The following is a 6375-nucleotide window of genomic DNA, read 5'->3' on the forward strand; positions in this document are numbered from 1 at the left end:
CCATCTTATTATGCAGTATACAGTATGTTAGTATGGGTATTCAACTACAGTTCAAGACAAATAAATGCACATGCTGCGTTAGCATTGCTACAAAATCTGAATGAAAATGACTCAGATGGTGGAGAAATTCAGATTATTTTCTGATTCTGAGCCTCAGCCTGAACCTACATCTCTGAGGCCTAAGGACAAAAAAGCCAGAACGGTTTTCACTGAGCAGGTCCCCTGTCACGCCCTGATATGTTTCACCTGTCCTTGTGCTTGTCTCCACCCCCCTCCAGGTGTCGCCTATTTCCCCACCTATCCCCTGGGTGTTTTCTGTCTGCCTGTGCCAGTTCGTCTTGTTTGTTCAAGTACCTTGGCCCCACTACTCTGGATTATGAACCCCTGCCTGCCTTGACCTGTTTGCCTGCCCCTGTTGTTGCAATAAACATTTACCTCAACACAGCCTGTACCTGGGTCTTACCTGAAACCTGATATCCCCGCGCCATCACCAAATGAAACGCCAGAGGTGGGACCAAATCATTGTTGTACAAGTCACAAGTAAGTCCCAAGTCTTAGCACTCAAGTCCCAAGTCAAGACAGGCAAGTCCGAGTCAAGACCGTCAAGTCTCAAGTCTTTAACTTTGAGTTTCGAGTCCTAAACAAGTCATAATGTGCTCTTCACCAAATATAATACCATTTCATATTTTTAACGAGTAATAGTTAGTATATTACATTCACGCAAATCATGAATGCTTTTAAAATATCTATATATTTATTACTATCCAAATAAATGTTATATTTCCATGGAAATACATGGGTAGCCATGAGAAAGACCTCCCCCAATAGTGATCGAGGATCGCTATGGGGCACAATCGGATGTAGGCTTGTACCTGTACACAATCGCCCAACCACAATCGCCCAAACTTGTTTTAGGAACATCAGGCAGGATTTAGGCTAACAACTGCCTAGCCAGTTGTAGCTCAATCTTGGGTGCAATGATCACGTTCCCGCACTTAAGGCTCATTGATTTAACGTTACGCTAGCCTACATGATACACTAGTAAAGTAATACAATATATAGTTGTCGGCTATGTTGAACAAAGTTGAAACGACGTCGTCTTTATATCCGAAAATAAAAATTTCGGGTATCATCTTTCCAAGGGCTGAATTCACCCGCCGACGTTCCTCTGCACTGCCACGCACAACTTTTTCTCTGCTGGCACAATTTGATTGGCTGCTGTACGATTCAAACTGTAATCCGTTAAATGACGAGTTGATGCGCTGCACACTTATTTTAATAGCATCATTTTTAATATTTGGGCTTGGAGGGTGTCAGGTCGAGTCATAAGGCTCAAGTCCAAGTCAAGTCACGAGTCATTGGTGTTAAAGCCAAAGTTGAGTTGCAAGTCATCATATTTGTGACTCGAGTCTGACTCGAGTCCAAGTCATGTGACTCGAGTCCACACCTCTGTGAAACGCTGAGACAGGAGGAAGGGAGGGCACCGTTTGGATAGAACAAGCCAGTGACAATGCTACAGCCGATTATCAGCACAAAATGTCATCACTGAAAGAGCACACCCTACATCTCAAGCAAAAAACAACATCAGCAACGCACTCACCATCTTTTGTTATGTGACATGGAAAGGAAAGTAAAGGGGCGTACCTAGTCAGTTGTACAACTGAATGCGGACATGATGCCATTGCGTGAAGACGCACACCATGTAAGCATGACCTATCAATAGTTGACTATTTTTGACTGCTGTCATATCGACACATTCATTATAATGCCATTATTGCTTTTGTGCAGATTTTCACTATTATACACTTGGCGCTTATAATGATGTTAAGGCTACTGATGTTTTCATAATTTGACCGAACATCTTGCTGACTGCGTCTTGGTGGTTGGAGTATTTATTTTATTTTGTCATTATGTTACCGCGTACCAACACATATCCTTCATGTTTCACAGTTGTAATAAAGGCACTCCACGAATAAAATGTGTGTGTGTGTGTGTGTGTTTTATATATATATATATATATATATATATATATATATATATATATATGTATATATTCGCACCACATATTTATATTCCCAACTCTGACATTGCTCATTCTGATATTTCTTTTGTCTTCTTTTTTTCCATGGGATTATTTATGTATTAGTATTATGCTGTTCGACATTTACTGCATTGCTAGAAACACAAGCATTTCGCTGCACATGCTTTAACATCTGATAATCTGTGTACACAACAAATACATTTTGATTTGATTAATAGCAATCACATGGTCATCTACAAAACCCTTTCAGAGTGATTTACAGGTAACACATACTGGGTGACATTTCATACTTCAAAAGAATTGTGCAAAGTGCAGAAAATACTGCAAACCTCAATCTTGCAGTGTGATTTAATTTGATACTTTTCTATTCATGATTTGCTTATTTTAATAAACTTAAAGGAGAAATCCACCCAAAACCACTCATTCCTTTAATGTACAGTGTTAAATAACTCAAAAATATGAGAACAATATTTTTTGTGAATTTTTTTTCTCATATTGGCAAAATAATAAGGGTGGTAGCAACATGGAAAATCATTATGGAAATCTGTGGCAGGTCAAGTCTGTCACATCCTTACCAGTAAAGGGGTTATTTGTTATTATAGTTTGGTCAGGACGTGGCAGGGGGTATTTGTTTTATATGGTTTTGAGTGTGTTTATGTAGAGGGGCGTTTTATTTATGTTTCCGGGGTTTTTGGTTTAGTTCTATGTTGTACAGTTCTGTCTGTTTCTAGGGTGTTTATTTCTATGTTTAGTATTTGGGATTGGGGCCTTCAATTGGAGGCAGCTGGTTATCGTTGCCTCTGATTGAAGGTCCTATAATTAGGACTTTGTTTGTTTTGGGGATTGTGGGAGATTGTTCTTTGTACTGCTGTGTGAGCCTACAAGGCTGTTTGTCATCCGTTCATCGGTTTCTTGTTTTTTCGTGTTAAATAAAATGAGCATTCACATACCCGCTGAGCCTTGGTCCAATTCATACGACGGCCGTTACAAAGTCGACTACAAACTCCACAATGCAATGCTCTCTCTATGGGCTGGATGGCTAGATAGCTAGCTAGCAAACATAACTACATACAATAATACCAAAGACAATATCAGCATGTGAAGTAGCTAGTTAGCTGTAAAATCGCCTAAACAAACTGCACTGTCAATTTAGGACTCCGTAATCTCCCCAAATTCAACCTGCAGATTGTGGCTCACAGAGTGGAATCTGACATTCACAATGGCAGATACACTTTTAAGGAGATGGGAAACATTGATATGCTACGTCCAATGGGCCGAGCGGTTCATTCTGTGCGATTGTGGAACAAGGAGCGCTCTTCAAGGAATGAATGGGAGTCTATTTGGCACTAGCTCAAAAACCCAACATTAGCACAAATTTTGTCAACAAGAAGTACAACATTACAAATCGTTTCCTTGATGTGAGAGAAATATCTATCTGTAATATAGCTATCTGTAATATCGTATTGCTTTGGAATCATGACATTACGTATCTTCGAGGAAAATCGGTATGTTTCTCGACATATACACTGACTTTGAGAAGGGATTGCACGACGATTAGATTAGCAGCATGACAACGTGAACGCGATTGGTCGACAGTCTGCTGGGTGGGGTGTTATGTTCCTTTATTCATTGGATTCCTTTCTCTAATATCTCTGGCAGCGGCACCTTGCAATGCACCCTGGACTGAAGAGGCAGACAAATTGGAAAAATGTGCTAAACCCTCTGTAAAAATGTTGCACCTGCTACAATGCTAACACAGCATGTGCATCTTCCCATTATTCTCTGTGTATTTATACATGTTCTCTGTTTGCCTGTTGCCAGTTCATCTTGTCCTGTCAGGTCTTACCAGCGTTCTTTCCTGCCTTCCTGTTTCTCTTGTTCTGTTTCCTAGTTTTTCCCTGTTCGGACCATTCTGCCTGCCTGCCATCCTGTACCTGCCTGACTCTGACCTGATCACGAACCTCTGCCTGCCCTTGACCTGCCCTTTGCCTGCCCCATGTTTCTAATAAATCATCTGAGAACTGTACTATCTGCCTCCTGTGTCTGCATCTGGGTCATATCCTGAGTCGTGATAGGCAGAGATTTACAGCAGACTGTTCCAGGTCTCACACCAGCACCACAACAAGTCAACCACATCTACATGATAAAACAAATGTATTCTAAACCATCGCTACCATTCCACGTGGAACCAACAGAACGTTGATCACATTCTTATATTCCCTCCTCACTCCAATTACGCTGACACATGTCAGATTGAACAATCTAGTTAAGAGATTAAAGGGGAATGGAAACACTTTAGGAAGTACATGTATTCAATCCACTAATACTATACATGTGTATTTAACATAAAAACATCTCTATATTTAGTATTTTGGTCGTCGACAAGGTTTATTTGATGCTATGGCCAGCGCCATTTTAAATTGCCATAGTAATGACTAACGCCAGTGCGTCATGGGCAGGAATCAGCAAATTGTCTGTGGTATTGAGTTTTTGCGCGGAGAGTGAATTGAAGAGTAAGGTAGGTTGAGGACAACGAAGATGGCAAGAACAAGTAGTAATTCAAACATGGACTGTATAGTGCCAGGCTGTATGAATTGGCTCAAAAAAATCCCTCGGTAAACAACCATCGGCTGCCCAAGGACCCACAACTTTTGAAGAAGTGGCTCCATGTCCTGAAGAGGAAGGATGTGCCAGCTCGAGCTAGCAGGATCTGCAGACAGCACTTCGCGGAGGCAGACTTTGCAATGAAGGGCACTTTTGATGGCGGCATCCAGGAATTTCCGAATGGAAAGTAGTCGTAGGCCTACTTTGAAGCCGTCTGCTTGCGCCTCCATTTGACATTGAGGGTTATGGTGTAAGGGTTACCGACCGACCATCAACATCGCTGACTGAATGGAGGTGAAGCGACTGAATGGAGGAGGTGACGCGAGTCAATGAAATGGAGCCTTACCCTGGGTGTTCACTAGCAAGCGGTAAATTGCCGCGTGCTGCTTAGGCCGCTCAGAGTGGCTCGCTTGTGGGCGTGCTGGCAGGACATGGCAGAATATAGCAGCACCTTCAGTTGTGCGTCAAGAATTCAACATAGCAAGTTTGTATGAAGGTCCAGTTATTAAATGGGTAAATAGTTACATAGTAATATGTTCTAAAACGCTCTGGTAACAAACAAACTTTGCTGCCCTGTTTCCAATCGTCCACATGGCTGGGAGAACCTATTCAAGTAAGTAAAATAGTAAAAAAAAAAAAAGATTTATTAGCCAACTAGCTCCAGTGCAGGCTAACTCAAATTAGCTGCTAATGTAGCTAGCTAGCTATCTAACCAACTTTACATACTGTATAGATAGCTGGCTAAGTGAATTCAATATCATTCAATATCACCAGCTACCTAACTTCATATTAGCTAGCTATCTTGATCTATTTATCACCTTTAAAAAACTCAAAATGCATTTGTAGGTAGCTGGTAACAGCCATAGAGGAGGGTGAAAGGCCAGCAGCCCCAACTGTCAAAGTGAGAGAGTAGGCTATTCTGTGTAGTTCCAGTCCCTAGAAGTGAGGACAGATATAATAGTAACATAATATTCTGGGTGGTCTAATTTGAGTACAATGAAGTCTGTTTCTTGTGAGGTTTTCTGTCCTCAGATACAGAGAGCTGTGAAAACCTGTCTGCAGATGAAGATGTCCCAATGCAGAGCAGTGGTTCTCAATCCTGGTCCTGGGGACTCAAAGGGGTGCACATTTTTGTTTTTGCCTTAGCACTGCACAGCTGATTCAAATGATCAACTTATCCTTAAGCTTCAAGTGATATTTATGTATTCATTTGTGATGCTATCCTTGATATGATCCTGCTATTTTCACGTGTGTGCACGTGCATCTATCAATCCAATGTTATCATGATTTGTTATAAGGGATATTATACTTTAGCAATCCACAATGACCTGGTGATGTAAAAGTATAATAATGACATTATCTTCCATATTCCTACAGATACCTTGTAACTGAAGATTCCTTCAAAACGATTGCCTACAGTTACTGTGTAGGGCACTGCAAGGTTGGGTGACCAGGGCCATCTGGGACTGCTTCCTGGAGGAATTCAGGCGTGTGAAGGGTACCTGTGTCCTGCATAACTTCATGAGGATGGCCACGAGGACCAGAAGGGGATCTGCAGCTCGACACAGTGTGTCAGAGGAGAAGTCTGCTGCTATTTTAAGTCACCCATATTGAAAATATGTAGAACAATTAGGTACCCTATAACCCACACCTACACACTCATGGATTGTTATGTGTAGTAAGCAGGCTCAGGTATATAACTGTGGCTCCTTCGACCTTCAAAGAATAGG

At 41.5% G+C, this 6375-nt stretch overlaps 1 long non-coding RNA gene across 1 annotated transcript; it reads left to right on the forward strand.

Moving 5' to 3' along the window:
* The first annotated feature begins 1361 nt into the window (after positions 1-1361).
* On the forward strand, positions 1362-4064 carry LOC123728687 (uncharacterized). The gene is made up of 2 exons (XR_006760300.1): positions 1362-1702; positions 3933-4064. It is a non-coding gene; the product is annotated as an uncharacterized lncRNA (long non-coding RNA).
* The last annotated feature ends 2311 nt before the right edge of the window (positions 4065-6375 follow it).

This window comes from Salmo salar, chromosome ssa18, assembly GCF_905237065.1.
Source record: "Salmo salar chromosome ssa18, Ssal_v3.1, whole genome shotgun sequence".
In the NCBI taxonomy this organism is placed as follows: domain Eukaryota; kingdom Metazoa; phylum Chordata; class Actinopteri; order Salmoniformes; family Salmonidae; genus Salmo; species Salmo salar.